General features: G+C 40.7%; 1 pseudogene; it reads right to left on the reverse strand.

Annotated features, from left to right (window-relative positions):
* Positions 1–9530: 9530 nt before the first annotated feature.
* Positions 9531–9842, reverse strand: LOC122064889 (annotated as a pseudogene).
* Between the last annotated feature and the right edge of the window lie 344 nt (positions 9843–10186).

The following is a 10186-nucleotide window of genomic DNA, read 5'->3' on the forward strand; positions in this document are numbered from 1 at the left end:
ATGTCAAAGTTACAAGCACTAAGAATATTTTGGGAAATATCACCCTTCCTATCATGAAACCTCGGATGGTCGCTTAAATGCACCCACATAGGGATATGTGATCCATCTATGGCTCCGATGCAGTCCTTAAAATAAGGGTAAAATCTTCCTTTATTACTTGTTATTCGATGATGCACTGCGATACTTGGAGGTTTCAATAATATCATATACAATTTAAGGATTGCACCCAATACAAGGTTAAAGTATTGACTTATAGTCTCACCAGAATGTCCAAACTTGAATGCAATGATGCGGTTTTTAACATTGTGTCCTACTGTATATAGAAATATAACTTGTTGTTCATTCACTTGCACAGATCTGCTATCTCTCAATAGACCCCTCTTCCTAATCAAATGACTTAAACTGAAAAAAGCCCTTTCACTTAACCTTATTTTTTCTCGACAAGTAATTCTCTCTGTCTCAATAATACCGCGTAGGGGTTCACAACGGTATGGCTCTTTGTTGAGATATTTTTTGATATACTGGTCTACTGCTATAACAACAATAGTTGCAGCAAAGATTATGATTTTCCTTCGCCTCTTGTAGCCATCATCAAACTCCATTGTAAAAGTAAATCTATATTCAAATTAAACAAATAATAAATTACTGCTCATGATTAATTAAAATGCTAATTTATAATTTTTTAATACAGGCACTCAAACTCATAATTAGTAAACTTCCAGTGTTTACCAATTATAAAAGTGATATTGGGTAGAAAGATCCAATATTCAGTCACATATTGTTGTTCATTCAAGCAACATTCAATGAATAATTTCAAAGCAAACAGAGCATCAATAGGAAAAGAATAGCAATAGAAAGTCTACCTGATATGTAAATTCCCAAACTTTGATTCACAAACCACTATCAATCTTGAGGACAGACAAAGCAACCACTTCCTTCCATAAACAAACAAAGCAACAACAAATCATGCGATTTTTCAACTTATTTGACAGCCATAATCTAGGGATTTTGAGAAAAAAAATTAAAATTAACCAAACTCTAAGATAGCAGAGAATGGCACAAAAAAGGTGAGGAAGAAGAAGAGTTGAGAGAGAGTGCAAGGATTTACCTTCGGTTGTAGGTTCCAAAATCCGCAGCCCCTACTAGTAATGTGAGCAAAGTCCGACGACATTCTGTTAAGAGAATTTTTCAAACCTGAAACAACCATCAATGAACAAAACATACACCCTAGAAAAATTAGTTATACTCACATCAAGCAGATGGCATGGAGTAGATGAGTTAAGAGAGGGTGAGAGTGTAGAGATTCACCTTCTTTCAAAACCGACCTCTGCAGTAGCTCTTAGAAGAAGAGGAGGAAGAAGATTTGAGAGAGGGTGAGGCTTTGGGGGCAATGAGGCCATGTATGCATAGTAAAGGTATATAGCCGTATTTTATATTAAATATGTGTATTAATCAATTGCTAGGAGTGAAATACGTGTCGGGCCCGAGCCCATCAAAAATTCCAATGTTTAGGCTAAATTCTGGCCGACTGGTGGGTGGTCATAGGTGGGTCGGACCCACCAATGTGACCTACCACTCTGGTCTTTAGATATTTTGACCCCACTATAAATAGCATTTATTACCTTTCCCTCACCTCATATATTGTTTTACACGGTGGGTGAGAAAAGTAAAGAAGAGAGAGAAAAAGAAGAAAGAGGAGAGAGGAAGGAAGAAGAAAATACTCGTTATGCGTCGTCGAGGTTGAATCCTTTGATTTCGACACCGGATTAACCATCCTCATCTCGAGATCTATAATTTGAAGTGAGTAAAGTCCATGTTCCTTGAACCCTTATGAAACCCTAAGTGAAACCCTTCGATTTGGGTAGCAATCCTTTGGATCTTGTTATGATCTCTTGAGAATGTGAATCTAAGTTTTAATAAAGTTTCTATATGTTTTTTATGAAGTATTTAAAGGAAGACTTGCAAGATCTGTTAAGCATTTGTTGATCTCTTGAGCTAAAGAGAAGGATTTGAGGTTTTGGACTGTTCTTGAGCGAAGAGGTAAGATCTATGCTTAAGACTCCGGATTGACCCTAGATCTAGGTTGGAATCATGATTTGGAGCCTTAGATTTGTAGAAAATGTGGTCAAAAAAACTTGTGGTGATTTCCCTAAGGTGCGGTGAAGAATGGGAGAGAACAGTAAAATCCCAATTTTGATTGGTGGGTGCCTGGGAATGATCGGACCCACCAATCCAGCGCCCACCTATCCTAGGTAGGCTGATGGCACAACTGGTCTACAAGACCGGTGGGTGACTTGGCCCACTACTCCTGGCCTACCTATCTAGGCAGAGTCCCTGGGTCGAGCGACGAGCAAGGACTGGTGGGTGCCTTGCCCGTCGGTTGACCCACCAATCTAACTTCTCGGGTCCCATTTGGGCCCAAATTTATCTGGTAACCTACTTTAGTGATTCTAAACATATTGGAATCATCATACCTCATTGGTCATGAGCCTAAAATGGAGTTATACTAAACTTGACTTCATTTATGATATGTTGTACTAGGAACTCGCGTCATCGCGTCGGATCTTCCTCATACCAAGGGTGATATTTGTACCCAACTAAGTAAGTGGGAAGAGGACATTGCATCATGTCATTCTGGTTGTAGACTATCCATTTCATCATATTATTATTGTGTAGACTAGTCATCCATGAGTGCCATTGCATGCATCGATGTGTGCATTATGAGTTTCTATTATGTTTTGACATGTTGATGTCTTTAATTGTTAAATGTCTATTCTTGCTTGTGATATGAGGTGGATGACTTTAAAATATTGAATATAATGCTTGCTAGAGTAGACGCCATAGTCAGCTTGGACACGAATGCATTAGTGGCTCGTGGAATGGGACGCAATGGCACTATAAAAGCATGTGGTTAGGAATGCCATATCCCTATGCTACAACCCTTCCCAGCAGGGGTTTAGGTGCTGGGTATACCATTGGGGGGAAGCCCGAGGTTGTGAACCAATAGAGACTGTTAGAAGTACGCTAGGCTGATCATTAGGACTATCGGCAAGTTTGGTGAATCATATTGATTTAATTTAATATCGTCGTGGGTCAGAAATTTACTTTAATGTCACTATGGGTTAGCATTTTACTTTAATGTCACCGTGGGTCAGCACTTCACTTTTTCGGTACCTACGGCTGGCCTTCTCTTGTAACTCTATAGGTGTATCACGGGATGGGGTTCATGACTTGTACCTAAAGCATACGTGCACTATGGTTGCAAGTAGCACATGACCTATGACTTAGAATTATTGTCTAGGTGGACTAAGATAATAAAATGAACTACATGCATATAGGTTCAGTTGTATTGTGCATACTTGTTTGGTCTTTCTTTTCACTTACTAGGCTAGTGAGCTCATCCCACGTGCACACCATTTTTAGATGATCTTGCAGGTTATCCGGCTAAGGAGGTAGAGCCAAGACCCACTGTGGAGTTTCCAATTGTGGACTAGTGGGTCCCTGAAGATCTTGGGCGAGGGGGCTGAGTGCCCATGCGAGAGTTGTGTTGCGGGATAGCAGCACTGATACCAACACTGAATTCTTTTTAATTATTTTGAAATGTTATCCCTTTTGTACTCTAGATGTTTAAATTGTATTTATTGTGTATATATTATGCCTACGGGCCCACATGTAAAGATATTACATAATACAATTTGGGTATCAAGAGTATTGGGGTATTTACAAGTAAATACATTTAAGACTTCCATTGATATACTGAATCTACTTAGTTTAAAGTGTGTGTATGTTGTGCGATGGTTACTGAATCATATGATCCTAGCAAGCTTTGGGTTAACAGGTGTTAACTCTATCACCGATCTGGTTCTGTATGGAACGGGGTGTGATAGACAGGATACCTACTACCACATCAAGGCTAGCTTCAACCTCCTCGGTTGATAATGCATACATCCTTCCTTGAGGTTGGGCCCCTTGAGCCAATGTGGGTCTATAAGTATGGGGCTGATTCTATAAAGCAACTGGTTTGTACGGGCAATCTTTGGCAAAGTGTCCAACCGCATGACAAACATAACAACGATTTTGAGATGCTTGCACTAGTACTGGTCTTCTTTGTATCTGACCTGGTGCAGTTAAAGGACGAGGCGACCTTGGGGATGTAGGCACCGTACTAGTATTTGGGCGAAAAGATGTGGGTACCAGATCCACTAGCTGATCGAGGCATGTAACCTGATGACCTGTACTGCTGTGGATATGATAGACCATAATTATATGGCCCATGAAAAATCTTATTCGGGTTGCCCAAATCCGCATATGGTTTAAACCTCTTCCAGAGCCCCGGTGTAGTGGAAGACTCTCCCTTCTACTTATCCTCTATGGTCTTGGACTTCTGTACTATTTGGGCATAATTTATCAAATCCATAGCCCCCAATACTGAACCAATGGACAGCTTCAATCCCTTCAAAAATCTCCTTACTTTCTCCTCAGCTACTTTCATGTGTTAAGGGGTAAAGTAAAATAAGTCCTTGAATTGTTGTTGTACTCAAGGATAGACTTTTTCCCCTGAGTCAATGCCATGAACTCTATTTCCTTACGGTCTCTAAAGCTATTGGGGTAGTAGTTTGATAAAAACAACTCCTTGAATTGTTCCCATGTTGGTTCCGTGTGGGTTTCCTTCAAGATGAGCTTGGAAGCTCTCCACCATGAGTTTGCTTCATTCATCAATTGTAATCCTGCACAGATAAGTTTCTGAGATTTGATGCATTCGACAACTTCAAATATTTTCTCCATCTCCTGGATCCATCGATCCAGCTCCAAGGGATCACTACCCACTTTAGTGAAGATAGGTGGTAGCTGCTTCTTAAAAGATTCAATCATCTTTACTGTAGTGGTTGCTAGTGGGTAATAAGGTGGATATGCCGGAGGCATCATATACGGAGGAGTGCCGAACGGCAAAAACCATGGTGTCACCACGAGAGGTGTACCCCCTGGTGGGTCTTGTGGTGGTACCCTAGGAGGTGTACCCCCAATGCATCTAGGGGTGATGACCTAGGAGGTGTACCCCTCGGTTAAGCTCCGGCATCTGGCACAACAGACAGATCTTGTGGAAAAGTCACCACATGGGGATGTTGACCGGGCTGTATAGGGTTCAATTATTGATGCACAACATTCATGAAAGTTTGTTGTTGTTGGAGTAGATAATGCTTACTGCAACTGTTGGCTAAGAGTCACAACATCATTTGGAGTCATAACGGGAGGAGGATCCAGGAATTCATTAACAGTTGGGTCCTCTAAAATCTCTTCCTACCTAGGGACCACCTGAGGTCGTGGGTGTGGTGATCATCCCACCGGTTGAGGCCCTCAAAGATTTGGCAGTCGTCCAACAAGGTGGGGACCACGAGGGGCTCCTCGTACATTACCTTTGGATCTAGTGCGTACCATGATGTCTTGTACCTGAATTACATCAAAGTTTAGCATTGATTAAGTGCCACAATTATCACGTGTATGCACGAAATCAATTTCATATCATGCCACAAGTCATATTATCACACTGCATTCCATCATCATAGTACACATCCATAACATTAACCCCTACTATACAATTCACCACACATGACAATGCACCCAAATTCCCAACGCGAACCGCTTATATTTCACGCCATTTTGGGTCTACTACGCACGGGAAATGAAATACCCAAACTTGGGGTATCCTGGCCCAAAAACCCCCTACTGATGGGTAATATCAGTGGGTAGGCTAGATTCTGGACCCGCTGATTGCGACCCTCCGGTCACTGTCGCGGTTCTGTTAAGAGGGCTTTTTTGCCCTCATTTCCCTCACTTTATTCCTCTCACTCTCTACCCCTCTCAAGTTCATTCGAAGCAACAAGGAAAGGGTTGGGGTGCCCCTATCAAGCACCCTACACTTGACTTCTCTCCTCCATTTTGGATTAAAGCATTCAATTTTCAACTTCCAATCTTCAAGTAAGTGTTCTCCTTATTTTCTCTCTCAACCAATGGGAATTTTGTTTACTCTTGATTTATACCCTTTGAAATTTGTTTTCCTTTTGATCCTTCCCAACTAAAAGGAATGTAGCATGAGAATATGACATTTATCCATGATTTTCTTCTTCAATCCACCACATTTTATCAATTTCATGAGTTGCAAAACCCTTTTCCCTCAAATTTTTCTGTTTTGGGGTTTTCATGTTCTTTCCCCCTTTCCTTGCCCAATGGATGACCTAAATAGGTTTATTCACTCACATTTGGTTGCATTATAGTGATGAGAATGATCCATTGCATGCATGCCTCACCCATCACTCTTTGGCAGGAAATTTCACTACTTTTAGGTTAGGGTTCATGAGAAAATTGGGGGTTTTCATTGTTTTTACTTCAATAAAGATGAGATATGTGTAATTGTATGCATTTGAACCCTCTTTTACACACTATTGTCAAATTCCTCTCAATGCTATGAATTTTCATTGATTATGCTCATCCCTATTAAAATTTCCTTTTTTTTTTCTTCTCTTGCAATTTGCCTAATGCTTTGGGTTGTTGATAGTTTGAGCATTGTATGATCTATGCCCCAAGTAAAAATGCTCTCACTTTTTGGCTTCTAATAGTGAAATGTGCATTCAAAATCATGACACCTTGATGTTCTCTTGGTCACTACACTGTACATGCCAACTCTTTTCTTACCAACTTGTCATTCCTATATGAGCACATTATTACAATGGCATTAGTACTATGGTGGTTTTTCTCCTTGTTCATCATTCAATGCACATTACCCCCCCCCCTTTTTATGGCAATCCTTAGTATCCCCCTACAATGTACTTAATATGAGTGCCATGTTGGATTGTTGTCATTCACACTACTCTTCCACTTCTTATGGTCCTATTTGCATTGTCTCTTCTCTTTTTTATTGCTTAATTTACTTCCTCTTGGAATTCTTATCGGGTTTCTTATGTCTTTCATGTGGACTTTGCAGAATGTCATCTTGCAAAGGTAAGGAGGCTGCTGCCCCATCACAGAGCAAAAAAAACCCTAACCAGAAGGGGAAAAGTGTAGCTTTGAGTTCTTGTACAACAAGGGCTCTCCCGAGGAGAAATCCCCCTGTGGACCCCAAAGAGTATGATGAGTACATGTTTTGAAGCCTGGAGGCAGCTATCGCATGGTCCATGTTCTCCCGAAGGCCAGTGCTTATGGAAAAGTCTTCAATAGTAGAGGACTTCGCAAGGGTCCGGATGCTAGAGAAGTTCACGGCTTTGGGATGGCAGTCCATGCTCTCCATCGATTTACCCTGCTACCCCGACCTTGTTCAGAAGTTTTACTGCAATCTAGAAGCTTCCTATCATAGCAGGGTATACTCCCTCACTAGCCGAGTGAAGGATAGAGACATCAGACTACCCATAGAGCTACTCAGAGAGATCCTTGGCATATCAATGGAGGGAAATTGGTATTTTTGTCCTCACAAGGGCAAGGCCATGGGGCCGTTTATGGACTAGGAGTTATAAAACCATATCTACTACACCATTAGTGGCAGTGAGGCACGCCCGGAGTCTGAGACTGCATATATTCTGGATGTCCGTGTTTTTAGCTGCCTGGTCCAATTCAACTTGCTCCCTAGAGCTGGTCTTAGGAACCAGGTGAACTTCATGGCGGTGTACATGGCTTACTACATTTACATGGCTCTGGAGGATGCTTACCTGTCTTCCTTTCATCATAATAAAGACCGTGGAGTACCACACTACAAACCCCTCAGATGGAAACTTTCCTTATGCCTAGTCTCTTACAAGAGTATTCCAACATTTCCATGTTGATTTAAGGGATGAGGAGGGAAAATTCCTATTAGATAAGTTTTCCCGAGGAAACTTACATAAGATGGAATTGCATGGTGTTATGGAAGCTAATGATGAGGAAATGGTTCTAGAGGAAGATGATAAGGAGGATGAGGAATATGTCCCCACAGTGGATAAGGAGGAAGAAATGAGACTGAGAATCCTTCTTATGTAGTGCCACCTCCTCCAGGTGGGGCTTTTGGCTATCAAGGCATGATGGACAGATTGGAAGCGCTTCGGGTAGGGCAAGAACAAGTCTTGAAGAATTAAGAAGAGGGAGCCGCACGTGAGAGGATACTTTGGTAGAACCAAGTAAGGATGAAGACAGACCTTAGAGATCTATCCGATGCCATGGACTCAGTCTCCCCGAAAGTAGTGGTGAACCTTGCACAACTACAAGAAGAGATGAAGTTAGTGAACTGGTGCTTCGACTATTATGATCATCGCCTCAACATAAACTCTAAGTGCAAGGAGGAAGAAGTCATTGATCTAGATGATGATTGATAGTGCAGTGGACATGGATGGTTGTACGTTGACTTGTTTTGGGGAACATCTCTTTTCTTTTGTTCTTCTTCTTTTTTCTTTTTTTCTTTTTTTTGAACTTTTGTACTCTTCTTTTCGTACATGCAACATGATGCACATTTTAGCTTTTATCTCATTATAGATTTTATATGATAAATCTTTGAGGAAATTACACTCCCCTCCCCTGGCCTATGGCTTAATAGCAACTTCCCCCCACGTACTTTCATAAATATCAATCCCCTCCCCTCTAGTTTGAAGATTCTTTCAACATCCCATTAGTGATTGATGGTGTTAAAATGGTCTCTAAAATGACTGATTTACCTTCGTGTCATCTACACTCTCAAGAGCTCAAGGCTTGAGAGCTTTACCTTCTTGACCATTGTGTTTACTTATCAAATTCCCATGCCAAAGTCTGTTATAGTTTTTGAAGCTCTACTTTGGAATTACTAGTTGTTGAAAAATCAAAAATTGGAACCTTGGTTGTAATCCAATAGTTCATTTCAATGTCAAATGTAGCAATATTGATTCAGTGTTTCGGGTTTCTGTACTACAACACTTCAAATCCTTTTCTTCTTAAATAGGAGTGCAAATTCAAGAGGAGAGAGAGAAAGACAGAGAGAAGAGAGAAGAAAAACAATAAAAAGGAGGTTGGTTGGCTTTTTGTTGGTTTCCCTACTCTACCAACGCTTGTACCAAATTAATGATCTCAAATCTCTTCGGAGTCTAGAAGCTTACCGATACCATTGGTTGGTCTATCTACTGCGGCAGTTTTCTTAGAGGGAACTTAGGGAGTTCATTTTGATTTCTGGTTTCTGTCGCTGATACCGATGGAGGAGGAGGTTTCTTTATCTTTGATTGCAGAGAAAGAGATCAAATGCTAAAACACCTAAAATAGTAATTGTTACCTATTTCAAGAACCTAGCATAATTTCCAAGGAGAAGGCGTAGTTGGGATTGGCTTCGATCAACCTCTGATTATAAACATTAGTGCTATCATCCTGTGATTGGAACCTGAAAATCTAGATCTGTCATTTCCATCCCCACCATGTGATCCCCCTCTACCACCACCACTACAGATCTTATGCCAACACCCCCAACTCCACCGCCAATAAGGGTTTCAAGTACAACCAAAATCTACAATCAGCAATGATTTCAAAAAATATAGTAGAAAGGAAATTCCTTAACCACCAAATTCTTAAAGAATTCTTCCCTACCTCTTTAGGGCATCGACATCCATGACCGTCACTGTCTTCCTCCTTTCATGCTCCTTATATGTCACAACATCACCAATAACATTCTCAAGAAAGATCTTAAGAACACCCTCGTCTCTTCATAGATAAGAGTAAAGACCATTGATTCTCCAAACACCTCTTCTCCTCACAAGACAAATCGCAGGCTTTGTAATACCCTGGATGTTATCTGGCAACACCTTCCTATGATGCCTTGCTCCTCCTTTATCCAAACCCTTCTCCTTTTTTAGTATCACACTCATACCTACTAGGATAAAAGAGAAAACAATAGATTTTCTACTCTTCTGAATTCCCTGATGATAGTTGATTTGAGTTTTGTTTTGTCATTTCAAAATCTCAAGTTAGATGATCAATGGCTATGACCTTGGGAATTGATATCTTTCGAAAGTGGAGTCTCGCTATCTGGAAGCTATAATCCAAACCAACTTTAGGGTTTTGTTGAGGTTAATTTCAACCCAAGCAAATCCTTCCTTCAAGATCCATCTATTGGAGTTCCTCCCAAAAGAAGAATACCTAGAAGATGAAGCAAATATAGAAGGAATCATTCTCGTCAGCTAATAGGGCTCTAAATATTATTTCATGGGGA

Source organism: Macadamia integrifolia, unplaced genomic scaffold (genome assembly GCF_013358625.1).
Source record: "Macadamia integrifolia cultivar HAES 741 unplaced genomic scaffold, SCU_Mint_v3 scaffold181, whole genome shotgun sequence".
NCBI classification, from domain to species: Eukaryota; Viridiplantae; Streptophyta; class Magnoliopsida; order Proteales; family Proteaceae; genus Macadamia; species Macadamia integrifolia.